At 42.9% G+C, this 23,779-nt stretch overlaps 1 protein-coding gene across 2 annotated transcripts in view; it reads right to left on the reverse strand.

Moving 5' to 3' along the window:
* The window catches only part of LOC105922827 (NLR family CARD domain-containing protein 3-like), a 55,743-nt gene extending 33,664 nt beyond the window's left edge, over positions 1 to 22,079 (reverse strand). The window contains exon 1 of one of the 2 annotated variants that reach the window (XM_036129457.1): positions 22,052 to 22,079. The gene's annotated coding sequence lies outside the window, so the exon portion shown is untranslated. Of the gene's footprint in view, positions 1 to 5,600; positions 5,614 to 22,051 lie in introns of those variants that run through there. The other variant, XM_036129458.1, reaches the window with a different exon arrangement.
* Between the last annotated feature and the right edge of the window lie 1,700 nt (positions 22,080 to 23,779).

Here is a 23,779-nt window from a genome sequence, read left to right on the forward strand (position 1 = left end):
AAGACTTTGGTTTGACCCAGGAAACCAAAGTCCGGGTCTTTTGAGTTTTCAGATTTCCAAGGCAATTTATGTAAAACGGGTTATGACGTCTGATGAAGTTGTAAGGAAAACTCCGGTACCACTCCGGTGAGCGGTGGCCAAAAGACAGCATAGGTCAAACAGACAAAGGCAGACTGAGAAGCTGTATCTGTGTCCTCCTGCCACTCGTCTGGACTCGGGATAAAGTAGGATGGACAACTTCTGCTGCTGGATAATGCCTAACGAGGTGTCCATTATCAGAAATTAATGGATGATTCAAAGGACAGTTGTTTCTACGATGTTCATGAATTTCTGATAATGCACCTTGAAGTGCATTATCCCACTAATATCATAATCACTTACGAAATAAATAAATGTGAAATCAATTATTAATACTTGAATGTTTTTTTTTCCACTGGTAATATTGGATGTTTTTCACTAAAATCAGCAGAAAGAACGATTTAATATCTCTAGAAAGCGTTGCCAAGGTAACCAGCATCAACCGTCTAACTGCTACCAGCTAACGTTTGAGCATAATTTAGAACAACCTGGCAATCTGACCAGGACTTTTTTTATAGGTGTCCTATATCACTTTTTATTGGACACCCTGTGGCCAACCAGTATTGCTTATTCATCCACACCATGTTAAAAATCTCCTTAACCCCTTTTACACCAGTCTTACCATATTCTGCCCGCTCGGATCCACAGGGCTTTAGTCTATTCTACTCCTGTTGGTGTTAATAAATGACAATAAAGCACGCCTTCTTTCTGCATGAGTGGGGATAACCACATATGCAATAACCAGGGCAATACCGCAGACTTTTTTAGGATATATGCACTGCGCAGATTGATTTGGCTGCCGCAGAAGAAAAGGAGAGTCAGCTTGCTCCAATCTAAACAAGCTGCTTATTGTATATATGACCTTCAAATACAAGCTAGACCTGAAATTAATCATCCTTTTCAGCCTATTGGCTAGAAGATGTCAAAAAGCCTTGGTTTGGACTGCAGTCCTTGGAGGTTTTCTATGATTCAATGCAAACATCTATTACCAACCCAGCCCTGCACCTGTCCCTGTCACTGCCTCTTCCTCCTCCTCCTTTGACTGACCTTATTCTGTCCCTCTGCATCAATTCCACAACTGAAACTAGCCTTCACAGCTACAACTAATAATAACAGCAACAATGATACAACAAAAACATTATAGAATGCAGTGTTAGAACACAAATACAATAAAATAAATAAGAATGTTCTAAACACACAAACAGAGTAAGGGGATTAACTTATTTCTATTTTTCTTGGTCTTGTAAAAAGTAGTTAATGTACTGATGTGTACTGATTACTAATGTAATGAAACACAAGAAACATGATGTAGCCTATAGTTATTAAAACATTATCCTTTGAACACAGTAATGTAATGTCTTTCTTTTCCTGGTCAGTCAGTATGGATTGACATCCATTTTAATTAATAACACAGAGTAATTATTTTCTTCTCGCCCGCTCATCACCATAGCTGTGTTTTATCTGCCCGGTCCATTTGAGAGACCCAGAGGTGAACCTCCCCATGGCCTTTCCTCGTCTTATTTGGCCTCCAGCCTGTCAGCCTCTATGCAATGCAGGACTGCAGCATCTTCTCACTGCAAATAGGGTGCCTGCAGCTGCAAGGGGTGCCAATTACTCACACAGTAATATGATAGATAATGGGAAACCACTTTTGGGGCACAGATTATTTTTATTTTCTTTTTTTAACTACCCTTGTCGCCCCCTGTGTGTCAATGATAAATCTCGATTTGCCCGTGCCAAAAAAAAAAAACGCTACTGAACACTGGGCACCCATCTGTAGTTTGTAAATAGTAAAAGAGTTCACAGTGTACCAACTAAACTGGGATATGTTGGTCTCATCCACAGTTTCACACCACAGATGGAAACAAAAAGTTTCCAAAGTTGTTCTAACATTAAGAATATTTAGATTTTCATATGAGATCTTAGCCTCCATCTCTATCTAAAGAACTCTTTTTATGAGTTCCTCGACATTTTCTACTGACAACCCTTTGCTTAAGATTTGTTTGCCAGACCAGGTCCAACTCTGGCAAAAACAAAAATGATTGAAGGACTGTATTGAACACACAGACTGGAAAGTGTTCAAAGAGGATGCTGATCTTTGGGATTATACATCATCTGTGTTGTCCTATTTTCACTTCTGCACTGATGCTGTCCTACCCACAAAGACAATCAGAGTTTTTCCAAACCCGAAACCATGTGTGGACAATGTGGTGCTGTCCCTGCTGAAGGCAGGAACTGAAGTTCCTGTATCCACATTGCAAGAACCGCAGTGTGGATGCAGCATACACATCAGGAGACAGACTGGCCTGCAGGGCTTAGAAGTGAACTGAAAAAATGCATCGAGAAGGGAAAGCACAGGTACAAGCAGTGCATCCAGGACCACTTCAGCAGCAACAACCCATGCAACATGTGGATAGGCATCAGGACCAAAACGGATTATAAGCACAGCGACCACCAGCTCAGCAACGACCGTTTGCCCTGCAGCTGCACCAAGTGACCTCCATGATTAAGGTTAACATAAATAAGGCTGCAGGTCGTGCTAAAAACTTTTTATGACTCTGTGGTGGCCTCAGCCCTCCTCTACGCTGTCATCTGCTGGGCCCCAAGCAGCGCAGCGGGACAGAAAGAGGCTGAAAAGGTTGGTGAGGAAGGCCACTTCTGTCCTGGGCTGCCCTCTGGACTCTGTGGAGGAAGTAGCTGAGAGGAGGGTGTTGTCCAAGCTCACATCCATCATGGACAACACCTTCCACCCCCTGCACCAGACTGTAGAGGAGCTGAGCAGCTCCTTTAGTGACAGACTTAGACATCCTGTCTGTAAAAAGGAGCGCTACCACAGGTCATTCATCCCTGCTGCTACCTGATTATACAATGCTGCACTATATACTGTAACTACAACTGTAATAACTAATGTGCAATAACTACTGTGTAATTCTATTTAAGACACTGTGCAATAACCTGTGCAATAATACTGTAAAATAATCCTGTTTAAAAAGCGACGTCAGCTGTATGGATATCTCACTACCTCACTGTTGCTCTTACCTGGTACCACTTAATGTAAAACGTCATTCCACTTGTATATAAGTCAATTGAGCGTACATAAGTCACCCTAAATATCTGCTTTATTTCCCCTGTACTTTTTTTTTTTTGATACACTGTACATATGTGGACACACTATATATACCTTATGCACCTTTCCTCCTTTTGGCACCTTTCTTTTTGTTTATTAAGCTGATGTGTGACAAGTAAATTTCTCCACTGTGATATCAATAAAGCCCTATCTTATCTTATCTTAAATGGTGTCAGGTCAGACATTAAAAATCATGTGCTGACCAGATTGCAGGTTTTCTTCAGGACATCAGCTTTCCATGGTCCCTGCCCGGCAGAAATCCTTCAACATCACCAAAAAAAACGACCACCAACTGCAACTACCATACTGTTGCTCGGACCCCCATCATCATAAAGTGCTTTGACAAGATTCTTCTAAAACACATCAAAGATGCCATCCCTGCTGGCCTGGACAGCCTTCACTTTACTTACAGGGAGAGTCGTTCCACAGAGGATGATGATTTGATTGCGCTTCACACAGCTTTGACTCATCTCCAGCATCCCAGCGCCTATGTAAGGATGCTATTTGTGGTCTTCAGCTCAGATCTAGACATGTTTATGCTGCACAAGTCCAGAAAAGGGCCAAACATATTGCCACAGATCGCATCCAATAAATATATTGGTAATGGATGGTGATGGAGGCTATCAGATCAACCAAACTGGTTTACTGGTCAATTAAAAAGCCACAAATCAAATGTTGACTTCAACATTATGCAGCAGTAGAGGCAGTGATCTGTTCTGCAGGTCCTAATAGGACATATTGCTGAATATCTAAAAATCATCTTTAATCTCCAGCTTCTCCCAAAGTTGCATTGACCAGGTCAGATGTGAGGAGCCCTCCGATGGAAAAACCAAATAAATTTATTGATTAAAGTTGATTCTGATTATTTTATCCTCATGTTCTTACTGTGGTTCTCTGTATTTACAAAACATTAGAACTTATCTTGTAATAAATCCTCTTCAGGCTGACAGACTTCATAGACTTTGTTTTTTTCTGTTCTCAATTTTAGATCAGGGCATGTAATGCTGACTTTTGAGCTCTTTTAGCCAATTTCATGTTGAACATTACTGTAAGATGCATTAAGTTGACTTTGCTTTAAAAAAGTATGCAAACTTGTCCCAAGAAAACAAAGATACATTTTTTTATGAACTTAATATTTTTTTAGTTTGTGCAAGTTGATAGAATTATTCTTACTATATATCTTATTTACTCTGTTCATTGCATTTATCATATATATTTACTCTTTACTACTAAGACGTTTTAAAGTTTTAGATATTAAAGTGTATTTCATGTGGCTGACCCTTCTCTCATCTTTGCAGAAGGCCTGCAGAAAGCAGTGTTGTGACTATAAGTGTTTTTATGAACTCTATTCAGCCATCTGGAGTGCTTACAGATAACTGAGCTGTGTGAACTGCTTGGTACTATCTTGAAGGTCACAGTTGTTTTGCTTATCCCTACCCCTTAGCTTCACAATACCTAAAAAAATGAAAGGAGCGGGCGGAGTGCTTTAGAGCGAGTTTTGGAGATCTGTATTAAGCATCTCAGCTCCTCTCCTAGCAAGATAATTTGAAAACCAAACCTCATTGTTGTCTCTCCTTCTTGTGTTGTTAATAAATGTTTTAGGTGTTTGAACCTGACACTATGATATTAAATACTTCACGTGAATCATGACAGCAACTTCGCTCATGGTTGTGACAGGCCTCACCCAGGACCAAAAAATCTGCCAATGAGGTTAAACTGATCTGCACAAGTCTCCACCTCTTTGAAATACTTGACTCGATTTCAATATTTCAAGATTACGCATTTTTTAACAGTTTACACTACTTATTTAAAATGAATATAAACAAGTTGATCAAAATTGAGTTCTGCTCACTTAAAGTTTTTAATTCAACTAAATGGTAATAATAATTCATGCGTTATCAAGTAAATAACTGTATTTCCACATAGAACCAAAATAGCAATGATAGCTTCTTCCTTATCTGAAATCATTGCTTTTAAAATTTTATTTTTTATTGAGGTTATCATTATTTTATATTAATATTAGTTAGATGATCTGAAACATTTACAAAAAATTCTTTGTCATTACAAATGTACATTCTGACAAAATTTGTTTTCTGCATTGAATCTATCCCTCAGCTTATACTAATAAGAGCTCATTTAATCACCACAACAACCTTTGTTTCACCAGAGATCTGAGTCTCCTTGTTCCTCCACAGCCAGAAACCATCATTCTAAACACATTTATAGCTGCTGACATCAAACACTGAACACAGCTGCTGATACAGGTATAAAGAACTCTCTGTAACAAAGATCTGGATGTAAACAGAGGAGCAAACTGAACTCTGACTTCTCAAAGAAAAACTCACTGAGAACAGCTCAGCTGTGCAGAAGAAAAGTTAGAATAAAATTATTTTACCTTTAATTCTGACACAGACTTGTTTTAATCCATTTGTTCTTCTGAGACCAAATGTAGCCTGAGCTTCTAATTACTGATCTCTACCTGCTACAGGTAAACATGAGAACCAAGAACTCAGCCTGCCCCTGCTGTACTCATTTACAGAGAATCAGGGGTCCGTTCTTCGTACGTCGCTAACTCAGTTAGCTGGATCTCATTGTTGACGATTTGGCATGATCTTGGATCGTTTGGTTCTTCGAAACTCATCCCGGACTTGCTTTCATAGCAACATGTGCGCAAAGTTGAGCCTGCTCCCGAGCAGGTTTATTTCATGTAAACAGGATTAGATCGTAGCGGAGGAGATAGTGAAGTCTTTGTCTAGCCAGCGCACTTGGACCACGTAGTGGCAGAGGAAGGGACAGAATTTTTGAACACCGATTTTTTTTTATGTTCAATAAAAGACGAAACAAATAATGCTTTGTTCCTGTGTGTCATTTTATTTAAATAATTATTTATAAAGAAATGTCAGCAAGTCATCTTTTGCCTGCAGTAAGAGATAGTTGTGTAAAGTCAGCAATACTACTATGTGTAAAATGGTGTATTAGAATTTACTCTGAAGGTCCTTTTGAAGCAACTTGATCTCTAGTGCAATGTTTCTCTTTTTCACGTTGTGAAGTCCAATTTCTCCTCTTAATTTGTATTTTTTCCCAGGTCAAAATACTTTTTCTTTTGTTGAAGATGCCGTTAATATAGGGAACAGATGGCACCTTGAGTCATTTTGTGAAAAGAAAAAAGAAAAAGGGTTAAACATGTAAAAGTAAAAAGAACCCGATTTTTTTACAGCCTTCTTATTGGTGGCTGTTAAAAACAGACAAACACATAATTTAACAGTGGCTTTTAAAAAAAAGGAATAAGTTTCTTTTTAAAATACAGTATAATAATTAAAGGCTATCATTTTGTAGAATATTCTTGTACTTCACTTTTTTCCCCATGTTCTAGTGGCTCCCATGAAGGCTCTGACATAGAAGAACAAAGTACTTATGAAATTATTAAAATGCAAAAATATATACTGTAGAAAGTGATAGAAACATCTATCATGGACAGTATTTACAATTTAATTTATCTGCGGCTGTTTGCCAGCCCTCTCTCCTGGCTTTAGCAGACTTTGAGGTGTTACCTGTCGTTTTAATTGACTCAAATTCGGCATAACCTTCTTTTAAAAGCTCTTGTTCTGCTGGAAAAAAAAACTGTGGGCGTTCTTTGGCCATGCTGAACAGCCAATAGCAGCACTACTGATCTTTGTTTCTACTATCTGTCAGGGTTCTCTGTGTTGGCTGCTCTAACTCTACTCCTCAGGTGTGTCTAGTTGGCTGAGGAGGCGTGGTCCACACCTGCAGCTCGTTGCAGGCGGCTTCCTCTGGCTTCTTAAGCAGAGCACTGGCAGATGGAAGACGCCGGAGCCTTAACCAGTCGTGGTACGACGTGGTCTCTGTCCCAACTCTCGGAAACCAGCTTGTGAGTTTTTGTTACTCTTCTTTTTTGAGTAATTTTTTGTACCTCTCTGTTGCTCCAGATTTTGGTGCTTGGATGCACTCACCTGTCTTGACGTCCCGTCCGAAGAAACAGACCAGCAGACCTGTCTGCTCAGATTTTGCTCTGGCGCTCCCTCATACTTCCTGGAAGTTACCCAGCGAGGCCTGAGATCCCCTTTCCCGGGTCCTGTTGGTTCTGTGCTTACTCTGGTCAATCCATCTGTCAACCGCTGCCGATGAGGTCGCCTCGGATTCCTCGCCAGCTACATCTGCCGCCCTCAGCCACTAGCCACCTATCTCCATCTGAGTAGTCACATAGAGTTCTCCTGACGCTACTTCTTCCCGGTTAGGTCTGCCCAGCCTAATGGTAAGCAGCGCAACTCCTAGCAAGTTTCCTGGCTCTTATTTCAGAAGAACTCACTTGCTCTTTCTTACAGACTCTCCAGCCGTGACGTTCTGACCCAGCCGAGTCACCTGTAGTTCCGTCCATAGACCTGCCTGTTTTCCTTTAATAAAAGTCTTAAAACTGTGCATTGCCTCCCGTTCGTATCTGCATGTGGGCTCGTCATCTGAAAACCATGACAGAAGAAGGCTCCGGCCACCAGAGTCCAGCGGATACGTTCGGGCGGCAGATAGCCGCACAGCAGGAACAAATGCAGTCGCTAGGTTTTGCTGTCAATTCTACTCAGGAACAGCTTCTGAGATTAGCCGCTCAGGTTAGCCTACTTGTGGACACAGTCACTTCCGCGAAGACGTCAGCTGTCACTCAGGATCACGTTACCCCGCCTTCCGACGCTCCGAGCATGGAGAGTCAGGTTTGGACTCCACCACTTGAGGGCGCGTCACCTTGTCCGGAGAAATTCTCCGGTGACGGTGGAAGTTGCGGTGGTTTTCTTTTCCAGTGCAAACTGGTGTTTAACCGTTCTCCCCAGACTTTCGCCTCTGATGAGGTAAGGATATCTTATGTCTTACGTCTACTAACGGGTAGGGCTCTTAGGTGGGCCGAGGCTCGATTCCCTGATTGTCAGTCGTTTGGGATTACTTTTCAGGACTTCATTGCTGAATTTAAGACAATTTTTTCACCTGAGTTGGATTCGGCACAACAGTCTCGTCATCTCCTCACTTTGAAACAGCGCGGTCGACGCGTATCTGATTTTTCCGTGGAGTTTCGTACGTTTGCTGCTGCTGCGGGTTGGCAGCCGAGACCGTTAACGGCAGCTTTCTTTCAGGCTCTAGACGAGTCGTTAAAGGATGAGTTAGCTCGGGTTGAGGAACCTGAGGATTTTGAGGAGTTTGTAGCACTTGCTATCCGTTTGGATTCCCGATTACGCAGCCGAACCCGTTTTAGATCCAACCTTGCCTTGCAATCATCCACCTCCACCTCTTCTACATTTACCAAGAAGGAACCCCGTTCTTTTACACCTCCTCCTGAACCCATGCAGTTGGGGCAGGTTGGTCTTTCCAATAAGGAACGTCAGCAGCGTGTCTCGGGGAACTTATGTCTTTATTGTGGAGGTGAGGGTCATTACCTCAGAGATTGTCCTGTTCGGCCAAAAGACCGAGTCCGCCGCTCTTAACGGGGGGATCGGTGGACAGGTTGGGATCTATTCCCCGGGAGGCTGTTAAGGCGTCATTTGGTTCTCGTTGTTGTTTACCAGTTACTTTAATATTCGACCAGGAAAGTTTTGATGTTTCAGCTCTAGTAGATTCAGGCTCTGATTTTAATCTCATAGATCAGGCGGTTGTGGACCAGCTTCGAGTACCTGTCGATCTTTTACCCGAGCCACTCCAGGTCTCGTCATTAGATGGGCAGAGATTGACTCTTATTACCCATCGCACCCGACCATTGGTAGTGATAGTTTCCGGTAACCATCGGGAACAGCTTTCCTTCTTTGTCTTCCCGGTAAAGCGTTCACCTGTGGTTTTTGGAATAGCCTGGTTAAGGGTCCACAATCCGCAGTTTAATTGGGCTGAGTCCCGACTGGAGTCATGGTCACCTACTTGTCATTCCCGCTGCTTGCAGTCCGCTCGGCCCGTAGCCGTCTCCTCTACTTCCTTGACAGATTCCGGAGACATGATTGACCTCTCTCGCGTTCCAGAGGATTACCACGACTTACAGCAGGTATTTAGTAAAACTCAGGCTTGTTCTTTGCCCCCACATCGCCCATAGGACTGTGCGATTGACTTGTTACCTGGGGCCCCTCTACCGGTGAGTCGGCTCTATAACATCTCCAGGTCAGAACGTCAATCGCTTGAGAAATACATCAGTGAGTCTTTGGCTACGGGGTTAATTCGTCCTTCTTCCTCCCCATTAGGGGCTGGTTTCTTTTTTGTGGGCAAGAAGGACGGGACCCTTCGACCCTGTATAGATTATCGAGGGCTTAACCAGATAACCGTCAAGAATAAGTACCCGCTTCCTCTATTATCAGCCCTCGAGCCAGTCCAGAATGCCAAGATTTTTACTAAGCTTGATCTGCGCAACGCTTATCATTTGGTTCGGGTGAGACAGGGGGATGAGTGGAAGACGGCTTTTAAGACTCCGTTAGGTCACTTTGAGTACCTAGTCATGCCCTTCGGCTTGTGTAATGCCCCGGCAGTTTTTCAGGCATTGGTTAACGACGTCCTGCGGGATTTTTTGAATGTTTTTGTTTTTGTCTATTTAGATGACATCCTGATTTACTCTCGTGACCTAGAACAACACAAGCAACATGTGCGACTTGTTCTCCAGCGATTACTAGAAAATCGCCTGTTTGTAAAAGCAGAGAAGTGTGAGTTCCACCAGACTTCAGTTTCGTTCCTCGGTCTTGTTTTGGAAGGCGGTCAAGTGAGGTCAGACCCAGAAAAGATAAGAGCAGTAACGGAGTGGCCAGTTCCTGAGTCACGTAAACGGCTTCAACGTTTCCTTGGGTTCGCTAATTTCTATAGGCGTTTTATCAGGACTACAGCCAGATAGCTTCCCCGTTACATGCTCTTACCTCCACCAAGGTCCCTTTTAGCTGGAGTCCTGAAGCCGATGAGGCATTTAATCGACTTAAGTCCCGTTTTTCCCAGGCTCCCATACTCGTTCACCCTGATCCTGCGAAACAATTCACCCTTGAAATAGACGCTTCTAACACAGGAGTGGGAGCGGTCCTATCCCAACAGTCTGAGATAGATAAGAAGTTACACCCTTGTGCATTCTTCTCCCGTCGCTTGTCCCCTGCCGAGCAGAATTATGATGTAGGCGATCGTGAACTGTTAGCCATTAAGTTAGCCTTGGAGGAGTGGCGGCACTGGCTAGAGGGATCCGAGCAGCCCATCATAATATGGACAGATCACAAGAACCTCTCCTATCCGCAGACAGCCCGTAGACTCAACTCAAGGCAAGCCCGTTGGTCATTATTTTTTTCTCGTTTCAACCTCACCATAACCTACAGACCAGGCTCCAGAAACATTAAACCAGATGCTCTGTCTCGTCAATTTGCCCCATTTGAACAAGAGAAGGAGCCGGAACTTATTCTTCCTCCCACATGCACTGTTGGAGGTCTGCATTGGGATCTGGAGGACAGGATTAACCAGGCCCAACTATTAGATCCGGATCCTGGTACGGGTCCACCGGGACTAAAGTATGTTCCCCAATCTGTTCGTCCGGAGGTTTTACGCTGGTGTCACGATGCTAAGTTTTCCGCCCATCCGGGCATTTATAGAACCCAGTCTCAGGTGTCCCGGCGATTCTGGTGGCCATCGTGGACCAAGGACGTCAGAGACTATGTTTTAGCTTGTCCTGTCTGCGCCCAGAATAAGTCTTCTAACCAGCCACCTTCTGGGTTGTTGAATCCTCTACCTATCCCCAAACGTCCATGGTCCCACATTGCCATTGATTTCGTTACTGGACTCCCTGTTTCCCAAGGCATGTCAACGATTTTGACTGTTGTTGACCGTTTTTCGAAGTCTTGTCATCTCATTCCCATCCGTAAGCTACCTAACGCCCTCCAGACTGCCCAACTCCTCATTAAACATGTTTTCAAGCTCCATGGTATCCCTGTTGACATTCTCTCTGACCGGGGTCCCCAGTTTATTTCTCAGGTCTGGCGGCACTTTTGCTCCGCTCTGGGTGCCCGTTACACGCTCACCTCCGGATACCATCCTCAAACCAACGGCCAAACAGAACGAATGAATCAACAATTAGAGACCACTCTCCGTTGCCTCACGTCATCTTCACCTACCGACTGGAACAAGTTTTTGCCTTGGGTAGAGTATGCCCTGAACTCTCACATCACCTCAGCCACGGGACGTTCACCTTTTGAAGTTGCCTTAGGATATCAACCTCCACTCCTACCCACAGACGAACTCAGGATTCCCTTCACCTCCGTCAACGACTATATTGCTCGCTGCCAGAAGATATGGAAAGAGACGGTTACAGCACTCACTCGCACCGCAGAGCGGAGTAAGAGGTTTGCTGACCAGCACCGCAGACCAGCTCCCCATTATCGCCCCGGTCAGAGGGTTTGGTTATCATCCAGAGATGTATTGACTAACCCATCCGCCAAGAAGCTTGCTCCCCGGTTTACTGGTCCCTATGAAATAGAGACAGTTTTCAACCCGACCACCGTCCGCTTACGTCTTCCCCCTCACTCTCGTGTTCATCCCACTTTTCATGTATCCCAGATTAAGCCCGTTTTGGACAATGATTCATACCCTCCTTCCGGACCCCCTCCACCCTCCCAGGACAGTCAGAATCCTCGCGTCATCAGGGTTGTGGATGCCCGTCGACGAGGTAGGGGTCACCAATACCTCGTCGATTGGGAGGGTCGCAGCTCTGGGGATCGCTCATGGGTGTCTGCAGCTACCATCGCCAATCAGGATTTGATTCGGGATTTCTGGTCTACTCAGCCCAGCACTTCTTCGTCTGGGCCGCCAGGAGGCGGCCGTTGAGGGGGGGTAGTGTCAGGGTTCTCTGTGTTGGCTGCTCTAACTCTACTCCTCAGGTGTGTCTAGTTGGCTGAGGAGGCGTGGTCCACACCTGCAGCTCGTTGCAGGCGGCTTCCTCTGGCTTCTTAAGCAGAGCACTGGCAGATGGAAGACGCCGGAGCCTTAACCAGTCGTGGTACGACGTGGTCTCTGTCCCAACTCTCGGAAACCAGCTTGTGAGTTTTTGTTACTCTTCTTTTTTGAGTAATTTTATGTACCTCTCTGTTGCTCCAGATTTTGGTGCTTGGATGCACTCACCTGTCTTGACGTCCCGTCCGAAGAAACAGACCAGCAGACCTGTCTGCTCAGATTTTGCTCTGGCGCTCCCTCATACTTCCTGGAAGTTACCCAGCGAGGCCTGAGATCCCCTTTCCCGGGTCCTGTTGGTTCTGTGCTTACTCTGGTCAATCCATCTGTCAACCGCTGCCGATGAGGTCGCCTCGGATTCCTCGCCAGCTACATCTGCCGCCCTCAGCCACTAGCCACCTATCTCCATCTGAGTAGTCACATAGAGTTCTCCTGACGCTACTTCTTCCCGGTTAGGTCTGCCCAGCCTAATGGTAAGCAGCGCAACTCCTAGCAAGTTTCCTGGCTCTTATTTCAGAAGAACTCACTTGCTCTTTCTTACAGACTCTCCAGCCGTGACGTTCTGACCCAGCCGAGTCACCTGTAGTTCCGTCCATAGACCTGCCTGTTTTCCTTTAATAAAAGTCTTAAAACTGTGCATTGCCTCCCGTTCGTATCTGCATGTGGGCTCGTCATCTGAAAACCATGACACTATCGATACATTTCCCCTTTTAAACAAACGCATGAACGCGCAGTTGTCTCAGATAACTCAATCCAGTGATACTAATCATTTGGGCCGGATTTTAGCAGGGGCTTACCGGGGCTGCAGCCCGGGGCCCCGGCATTTCGGGGGCCCCGAAGGATGTTTTCTATTTTTGTGAATGGATAGTGCCGGCCGGCGCCGCAGCGGCGCTTGGCTGCGAGGGCCGATCGACGCCGCTTGCGGCTTTAACATCCTTCATATGCGGCCTATCAGCGTACCTCGAGTCGCTGTTGCACGTTCTTAGAGTAGTAGTTTTACTGAGTAAAACCAAGGGTAACATACAGCGAAAGAGTGGAGGAAAACACTTATTTGTCCTACCTGTTCCACGAGATATGACGTCACGTTCTAAAAATAAATCGCTCGCGGAATGCCATTTGTTCTGGAAAACGTCCATCTTGAATGCTTGCTTGTTATTGGTCCACTTTTGATGCATCTTACTAATTGGGGAGGAGGAGCGTCAAGGGAAACCTCCAGCAAAAAAATCCAGAAAAGTGGGCAACTTTTCAAATTTCATATCAGACTAAGGCTTAAATTTCTGATAACCCTTTCACTCATTACTGAAAGGGCTTGGTGTTACTGGCTAGGGCAGTGGTGTCCAAACTTTTTGACATGAGGGTTAATATTATGTTAAAACAACTTTGGGGCTGTAAAATAATTTTGAAAACAAACTTGGTCTTTTTTAAAGTTTATCTGCTAAATGAAAGTAAAAATTTAAATGAGTGTAGATACAAAACAAAGATTGTGCTTGTCTGCATTATAAGACAGGCTCAAAGTTTCAAACTTTTCAGGGTTGAGTATTGTTTTCTTATTTGGTTTGCGTTTGAGTAAATGTAGGTCGTGTTTGTGGTTCGAGTTCCTACAAAGAAGTTGAATGCAAAAGTGTCATTAATAAATGGAAATCTGTATTTTGTTCTTCATGTTTTTCAAGATGTGCTAAGCTATCAGTTACTCAACAATAACTTAAGCTTCACTACACAAAAGCTTTATTAAAGATCAGCCAAGGACCTAACACAATGTAGACATTGCTTTATGAGCAGCATATTAAAATACAAACTGAAGTAATTACTGCTAGAAATAAAACAAAAAGGTTATTTGCCTAGTACAGTACCCAGTACTCTATGAAACAAACTACTGTTATTAGTACCAAATTAAAGGTACTGTGTAGTGTTCTCACTCTGCTTGTTCACTAAATGTTGAAAAGAAATTAAAAGCTAAATAAAATAAACCAGGCCACTTAATAAAGCTGCATTTTCTGTATGCTTTGTATTTATATTCACATGATAATATTTTCAGAATTAATAATAACATTTCTGTTAAAGATTTCATTTATCTTCTGCACCAAGGGCATAAGTAGGGAGAACAAGCAGAGTGAGTTTTGTGTAATATCAGACTTTATTATTGAACAAAGCAGGATTTAGACAGGATCAGAAAGGAAGGTGCATCTTCTTTCTGCCTTTCCCCAACGATCAGGGACCTCCTGGTTCTGTCTGGTGCTGCAGTGTTCTAATTGGCACCAAACGTTATTAACGCCACCGCACGTGTTTTACGCGAGCGCGTGTTTTTTACGTCACTGCGCGTTCTGGCTGGAAACGCGCGGTGACGTAAAAAACGCGCGCTCGCGTTTGGTGCCAATTAGAACACTGCAGCACCAGACATATATATATATATATATATATATATATATATATATATATATATATATATATATATATATATATAGACTCTAGCCCAGGGGCCCCCATCTTGACTCCAGACCAGGGGCCCCAATCCTCCTAAATCCGGCCCTGCTAATCATAAACAACAGGTGTGTTGGAAGAACCCAATTAGCCGGATCATGATTAGCCAGATGAAATCATCTTGGATGTCTCATTTGATCTTGGATGTTTTAAGCAACGTACGAAGAACGGACCCCAGGTGAGTTTGTCTTCAGTCTTTGTTACCAAACATGATGTGCTCAAAGACATCCAGTAATATTAACGGCATTTAGAGGTCAGGTTTAACTTCAAGAAGGCCTCTTCACTAACATAATGTTTGGAGAAACTAATATTCAACAGATAAGCAAATCAAGTAACTTTGGTTGTGCTGAGATCACAGCTGAAAACTAGAGGGAACTGAGCATTTGCTGTGACTGTGCAGAACAGTCTTCCCTTGAGTAGTAGAATAGCCCAGTCACTTTGATTTTTAAGTCTTTGTTAAAAACCCAACCTGTTAGTACTGCCTTTTACTCAAGCTGAGCAGACTCTATTATTATTAGGGTTCCAAGCCCGCGGTGCAGAAAGAACGTTTGTCTGCACTGCAGTCTGTTTTTTAAATTATTTTTAGGGTTCCAAGCCCACAGTGCAGAGAACACTATTGTTTTTCGTGTGTTTCTTCATTATTCTCGCAATATTCTTCTTCGCTAAAACGCGTTGTGCAGCCCATGCGGACTTGTAACGAACCTATTGAATCAGGTATCCATGTACAGAATGTGCACCGCTACTCAAACCAAGAAATTCAGACCCCTCAACAACTAGGGGGCGCTATAACAAAGGACAATGAGTTTCGGCCTATAACCACCAAACTACTGGTCCCACACTCAAAAACTTTACATCACTTTGTTTATTGGATGATTGTGCAAAATAAAGGGAATTGGCATACCTTTCGTTTCCCAGCTACTTTTCGCGCTACATGGCTACAAAGGTTAAACCTTTCTTGTTAAACTCCTCCTACATTTTTTGCGCAATCCGCGCAAAACTCCATATATAACCGTGTAATGGACAAATAAAAAAAGTTAACGCTGCAGATTTTTTTATTTTTACTTTTTTGAAAAGTAATGCTAAAATAAGTTATTGTTAGCTAGCTTGCTCTAAATGTAATTGCTGATTATTCTAAAACCATAACAGGTTTTAACATGTCCTTCATAACCCATACTCCACACGTGTCCCGCGTTTAAGGATTGTCCATCACTACGGAGCGCTGCGATGTTAAGAAATCTACTACGCAAGATTGGCTGTTCGGATTTTTACAAAACCTTTTTTATTCCCTTCTAGTCATAGCCCTAAAGTAAAAATGAAACATTAATAAAACGAGGCATAGTTCCAGAGTTTTTGCCAAAGTTTCCACTTCGGCCAGATGTTGAAATCACACCAGCGTTGTGCATGGGAGAAGAGGAAAAGCTCTGCTGCGACTGCACAGCTCTTTTATTTAGAGGTCTCATGTGTTCTGAGATAAAACAGCTCTAAATATTGAAGTTAGGCTGTATTTTCTTTCTTTTCTTTTTTTTCCAGTGTCCTGTCTAGCAATGTGGCAATAAGAATTGATGTCTTAATGCCAAATAGAGCTTGACAGATTTTGCTTTCACAAGTGGAGCAATCAGCTTTTGCCATAGTGCTCCGCTTGATTTATGCATGTAAATAGTTTTATTGTGATTCCTGCAGGGAAAATGTCAAATTATATGGACACTACAATGGGAAAGTAGGAGACTAAAGGAAGAACAAGAAGAGAAAAAAAAGAAAGAGAAGAGGTGAAAGAAAGAAGAGATAAAAGGGAGAGAATGATAAAACGTCCTCCGTCTGCTCCATCACCTGGAGAGAGATGCAAAAAGAACAGCACAACCAACAGACATAAAGCAACAGATACAATCGAGTAACAGCTTGATGCCATTGCTAAATCATATGTATTATTATTTAAGCTGACATAAAGTGATACCTGACAAAAGAAAGTGAAAGAAAATAAATAAATAAATAACGGGCTTTCTGTATATAAGCGAACACTTAATACCTGGAACCCTGCACCTGTGGGAGTTTGTGAGAGTGCACTAGTTTAGGTGAAAATTATCCAGAAGGAAATAGCTTGATAGTGGTTGTGGAGAACCAAAGGCCCGCCTTCCCCGAGCACCGAGGCAGGAGTCAGGGGACCCATAACCCCGGACTCCCAAAGGGGCCCCCAAAGCAGGGCACCCAAGAGGGGCCAACACAGAAAATCTGCACCCCCCCCCCCCCCCAAGGAAAGAGGAGAGACGACCCCGAGAAATCCCCCAGCCACCGCAATGCCGACGCTCCCAGGAGCCGCGGGAACGAGCCCGTGGGCTCCGCCGGCAGCCAGCCGCTCTGAAGTGGTCCTGGCCATAGGCCCTGGGGGCCAGAGGCCCCAGGGGCGCCCCACCCCCGCGGCGACCCCCCGGGGGGGGGGGGGGGGTCGCAAGTCTGGTGACATGTAGAGTAATTTATTACAATAACATACTACATTTACATGCCCCCCCCCTCCCCCAGCTTGCAGATACGGGTTACATCAACTGAGCTAATTTGGCTAATGCAACAGTAAATACCATTGATATTTCTCTCAGTATAGTATACTCATTGTGTATGTACTGTATATATAAACTTGGGTCTAGAACTCAAGACATTGCTGTGGGGAAACATTGTAAACTACTTAGCCACCGGAATGCCAGTAACACATACAACATTTTTCGTGACATGACAGGAATAATGGGGATTGTTCAATTCGTACTGGGGGTCAGTCACTGCCTCTAGTAGAAATTAGCAACTGAACATGTCTTCAAACCTTTCAAGCTTTTGAAACATTTGAGTTAATTTTTGTCTATTTTAACTGACATGTTAAATTGTGCACTTAAAGGGACAGTATGTAAATACTTTGCCTTTCTATTAGCAAAAATAAAGTATTGCTTTCATAATTACATATTCTGCCAAGGATTTATAACAATCACATCAAAACTGAAAGCATTCTCATAGCTTAAAGTGAGTAGTAGAATACATAGGCGGCAGTGCACTCAATGGAGGACACCATGTAGAGCTGCTGTTTTTGATGACACTGCACTAAAATAAGACAGCACTTGAAAAACGATGATGGAGATGAGTTGTTCCTATTTTAAATGCAATAATCTTATTCCATTGGCAGATCATTTAAACTTGCCTGCTCAAATCAAGGACAAAAGGACATCATTTCAAGAAGGGTTTACTTACTTTTAGTTCCCTTGTTGCAGTTTCCTGTACCCGAAAGGGACAAACTTGTCAGCTTTACGCGTTTTTCCTATCTGTCTTCTATATGAAGATACGCTGCTGATGGAGGAGGAGTATAAAACAGGCAAAGACGATGTAGATCATTCGATTTGCCGTGTTCTGTTGAAATAGAACACCATCCATGCTCTTTGCCCCAGTGAGACACAAAGAGGGAAGAGAAAGTAACCAAGAAATGAAAGGGAGAATGTGTGTACACAGAGGGGCGGAGAGATATTTCAGCATATATTCAATGTTAGTTTTGTGAGTGTGCGTGACTGTGTCTACTGTGGTGTGTGCATGGTTTTATTAGTGTATGTGAGTGAGAGGAAAAATAGTTTCTGTCCTAAACGGCCCCCTTACATGTACGTACGCACACACACCCACAGGAAGACGCGCGCCGCGCACACGCGCGTCTTCAAAGAGGCATCCGCACGCACACACATACACAGAAAGAGCTCGTAGCGAATCTACTCCGCCGTCTTGCGTCAAATAGCGTTGCGACTCTTAAAGGCATACTATGCAACATTTTTCAGTTAATTAATATGTTCCATACCGTTTTGGATGATTAAATGAGTCATTTCAGGTTGAACTAAGGTTTTCTCGGCCGCCCTGGTGGTCTGTGGGGGAAATACCGCACTTGCAATTGCAGGAGCAGTCGGCCCGCAGTCACAGGCTCAGTAGTCTCATGTGCATCACGAGAGTCGGTCTTGCTTTACGGTGAGAACTGCTACACGCCCGCAGTGAAAGGTGTGCTCGTTGGTAGCGCAGTGGCGATATTTGTGCAGTTATCATGGCGGAACCAGCGAGAAAACAGCGAAAGCCCATGTTGGAGCAGGCAAGAAAGAGGAAAAGGGCTCTGGACAGAGAGAGGAGTCGTACACGGGTAAACAGAAGGCTGCCAGGCTGACGCGGACCTCGCGTTTCTGCTGATGCGATTGTAAGTAACATTGTAGGGTTTCCCTCACGCTACCGCCTCACCGACATTCCAAAAAAATAATAATAAAAAAATAAAACTAACTCGATATGCGCGCCGCTCCGCTCAGCCGGTCAGCGGTGCAAAGTTTGTCTCCCCCCCCCCCCCCCCCCGCTCCGCTCAGCCGGTCAAATAAACATGCAAGCATATCGAGTTTTATTATTATTATTATTATTATTATTATTATTATTATTATAATCTTTTTTTATGTTGGCGAGACGCTACCGCGGCGGCGGCGGCTGCGGCTTGGAGAGGCGGTGGCGGTAGCGTCTCGCCAACATAAAAAATAATAATAATAATAATAAAACTGGCGAGGCGGCGGCGGTCGCGGCTTGGCGAGGCGGCGGCGACCGCCTCGCCAAGCCGCGACCGCCGCCGCCTCGCCAAGATAGCGCTGCAAGAAGCTTGATGTTCATACCTTCACTGTGTTATTCATTGTTTGTACTGCCGTTTTTTCCACTTTTCGTTGCGTTCGCCTGTCTGCTAAGCTCAAAACAACCGCGCCTGGCTTGACGGAGGAACCAGAACAGCTGAGCATCTTTACGACAGTGCACTTTTACTTTCGCCCTCTTGGGGGAGCCTCGCTGGAAAATCAACCCCGGTTGCATAGTATACCTTTAAACCAAACTTAATGAACGTGTCACAGCGAGAAAAGAGCTTCTTGTTGTGGGGAGGAGGGAAAAAAACACTGACCAACGCTGAACATTATTTTTTTGCAAAGTTAAATTATTTAAGCATAGCGGTTGTTTTCAAGCACATACACAACTCTTCATGGCAACGAGCATCACGTAGTGGTGTCTGGTGGCCAGCTGGATATCAGACATGTGTTTTTAGACGGTGGGAAGGGAGTTTTATGCTGTCTTTAAGCGGCTCAGGCACCATTTAAAAACCAACGTTGACACGCGAGTTTCAGTGAGTGAAAGTGAAAGTAAAAGCCCTGCACCGCTCTCAGTGAAACAGATTGGTCCCTTCCTGCTCATAGTGATAGAGGCAGACATTCAAAGGTCAAATACAGCTAAACTAGACGGTTAAAAACACATATTGAAAACGTACTCTTGTTGTTGGCAATCAGTCTGACAATATCACCAGATGTTATCTGCCAGGGTGGCAGCGGCAACGTGTGTGCGTTACATGATGTCAAAGCATGGCGGCATTCGCTAATACCGATACAAGACAAACACCAATATCAGCTGATAATATCGGCCGTCTTATGTATTGGTTGACCTCTACTATGCCTACTACTGTTTTTTTTGTCCTTACCATCTAAAGGCTTGCATTTTACCTAGTGCGGTTGCTCGTTGTTTAAGCTGTTGACCGACAGACTTCTGTAAATTGGTTTCTCTTCTGTTCTCAAATTTCTTTAGATAATCTCATGAAATGTTGTTTTTAGCTCTTTTATCTAACTTCATGATAATCTACCGGTTTTATTGGAGGGATTTCCTGATCTAATAGTAATCAGATCTAGGTTTGATGACACTGAACACCAATGGGAGAAAAAATCGGCCCACCTCACCGCCTCAAACTGGTATTATTAAGTATAAATTATGCCGGTACCAGACTTTACCAAAAACATGTTTTTTTTATACAGTCACATGGGAACAAGTGAGGTGTAGAGCTTGAAAAGCTACGCCTACACCCATCAATTCTGGGGTTGCAATGCATAAAAAGTGCTATATGTCCTATAGGATCCCCCATTTAAGACTATTAGTGGGCTAAAAGCGAAGCAGAAAGTCATTATTCCGTCCACTCTGACCACAAACAAAATGCGCTCATAAAACAACTTCAAACTCAGCCTTCAGCTTGTGTAATTACGCACCAGAGTGCCCTGCGTCACAGAGGAGATTTGTCTGGTCAGCGCGGAGACTGAGATGAGCTGTAAAAGGTCATGATGACGGTTATAAACTGTAACAGGCTAGAAGTGCATGGAGCTGAAAAGAGGGAAAACATCAGCAGCCTGATCATGCGTAAAGACGCAGCGTGAACCCCTGTGTGCTTGGAGAAAATGTTGGGCCATATAGGCTTGATTAAACTCAGCCTGATTCACCAATGAGGTTATAGGTCTACACTGATAAACAAACCCATAGATTAATGATAATCCATGGTGTTTTTTATTGTCTGAATGTGAATCTTATAATTCATACTGTGTCTTCACAACTGTAATCAACAACAATATTTAAAATCAGGGAAAAAAGATTGTGTTACATTGCTGAGCTGTTTTTAAAGAACTTCTCCTTGCAGAACAACCATATTTCCCCCTTTTAAAAAACTAATAACATTCTCAACTCAACAATATTTTTTACAATCTAAAAACTGAATAAAAAAGTTAAAGCCAGCACAATGTAAAATAAAATGCAGATCCACAAAAACAAACAATAAAAATGTAAAAAGCTAACATCTCAAACTGTGTTTTAAGAAAACATTAAACCCAGAAAGTAAAATGACCTGCATGATATGTAAAACTACTTGAATCCAGAGTTTTGTACAACAAAGTGCAGTTACTTCTTTGCACTGTTTGTTTTTCGGAAGACCAATAAAAACTGATCTGTCAAGCTGAGCAAACCAGAGGGAGCGTGCAGATGAAGCATGTCTGACAGATCCTAGAAAGCAACGCCATGAAAACATTTAAAAACAAAAGAGATTATTTTAAAATCAATCCGAATGTGAACCAGGAGCCAATGAATTGCTGCCAAAACTGGAGAAATGTGCTTTAATTTTCAGGTACGTGGTGCAGTGCTCTAAGTTGTAATTAAAGCATAGATAAAAATCTTTAGTCAGCTGCCTCAGTTTAAAAAAGCTGAACTTAACCACAGATTTTAACTGTGCATTAAAAAATTACCGTATTCTCTAGACTTACACTCAGCAGTTCTCCATTCTTAAAAACAGAAGTGTAAAAATACCGTCAATAATTTAAAGCTACTTTATTTCTTTATTCAGTGTTATTTGTAAATTTGAACAGTTGTGTGTCTGTTTTCTGTTTTAACCCACTAACTGAGCAATAACGTGTTAACACTTCTCTTTCACTTTTTAACAAAAGTAATACATCTCTACTTCTATGTCTAGTCCAATAAAAATGAGAAGGAGTTGACTGGTCGTGGTCTTCCAGCATCCAGAAAGCACCCCCGCCCCTGCGCTCTGACTTCCCAAAGAAAAAATCACCAAGCAGTAGAAAAGTTAGAATAAAATGACTTTACCTTTAATTCTGACACTGTCTTGTTTTAACCCACCCGCTCTTCTGAGACAAAATGGAGTCTGAACTTCTCTTCCTGCTGAGAACCAGGAAGTGTTTAGCCTGCCCGTCACTGACTCATCTACAGGATATCAAGTGGGTTTCTTACCAAAAATTATGTGTTCAAAGACATCCAGTAATATTCATGGAATTTAGAGGTCAAGTTTAACTTCAAGAAGATACAAAGTCTTTTAAGAAGACAAGGGGATACTTTTCTAGTTAGTCTAGTTAGTACAATATTTTTAATATAGACAATTAAGTATTAAAATGTAATATGATCTGATAAACACCAGCAGTAGCTAACCATTTACTGCCAGAATATTAACAATTAAGGCAGAGATTGTTTTATTATCTGTATCTTTTCTCAAATTTTTATTATCAAAATCTTGTCATTTCAGCGTATCTCTTTTATGTCGTTATATTTCTCTTTTTAATGCTTTTTCTCCAGTTCTTCTTCAGTTTTTTCAATCTTCCAAGTTATTTGTTTTTTCTGTGGTCTTTCTGTAGAGCATCTCCATCTGTTCTATAGGAAATTTTAACTGTTGTTGTGATCTGGCATTATATAAAACATGTAATTACCTTGATCTGTGAGGGGGCCTCGTCGCTATCATTATGGTTGAAGAAACACTGATTCAAGAAGAATTCATGATGGCTTCTTTCTGCCTCTGTTTCTATTCTGGTGTCCCTATAAAAAGTTTGAAAGTTAAAACTCAGACTGATTCTGAAGATACGGGAGCAGCTAAAAATCTTCCATCCATCTGTGCAGCATGTTTATGAGCTGCTAAGAGACAGTGAACAGTTTTCAGTTGGTGGAGCAAGCTCATTTTGTATAATTATTTTGAAAGGGATTGTACGTTTTCAAGAACCTACTGTAGCGAAATCAGAACTGGAAGAATATAATTCTTGGTTGTACCCATTAGGACATCTGCAGGAATGCATAAATGCTGGCACATGTCCATATATTGACCCATGAATTTACTAGTGGGGAAGGGCAGCAATATTCTCAATGAGGTCCACAAGGCTGGAGAAAAAGTTGGGGAGCAATGATTTTAAATTATAACTGGCATATTTATTAAGATTTACAACCATTAGCCTAACCTATTTCACTGGGTCACATGTACCCCCTCAACTGGTCTGGTTACATTTTTCAATAACATTTCACATGATTGTTAAGCATATTTCCTATGTTTAGTCTGGGTTAATTCCTGATCTCTATGTTTTTCACTCACAGTTTAAAACTCTTCCCAACAAATGATGCTTTACATGCAGGAAATCAAGACAAGACTCAGTCAAACCAACGCTGTCCTGCAGGACAATGAGTTGAGGATGGAGGTGGGCCTTAACGCACCTTGAGAGGAGCAAAGCCGTTTCCATACGTGAGAACAACAGACTAATAATAGGGCTCATTGTTCGAGTTTGCTAGAACCGACAGGCGAGGCTTGCTGCAGTCTGATAGATCAGTGTTCACTAGGATGTTTTTAAAGACGTTCATGTGAAATACAAGCAGAGAAAACTGCTTTGTTAAAACAGATTAGCAGAAAGACGAAAAACTAAATAATTTAACTGATGCATCTACAGCAAAGGGCTGTACTATATGTATTTGCTTTAGATTTGTTGGTGGAAACGATGTTTTCGCCCTTCTCCCGACCGGATTTGGCAACCTGCAACAGCATGTCATGTCAGTGCCACACCG

Source organism: Fundulus heteroclitus, unplaced genomic scaffold, assembly GCF_011125445.2.
Source record: "Fundulus heteroclitus isolate FHET01 unplaced genomic scaffold, MU-UCD_Fhet_4.1 scaffold_172, whole genome shotgun sequence".
Taxonomy (NCBI): domain Eukaryota; kingdom Metazoa; phylum Chordata; class Actinopteri; order Cyprinodontiformes; family Fundulidae; genus Fundulus; species Fundulus heteroclitus.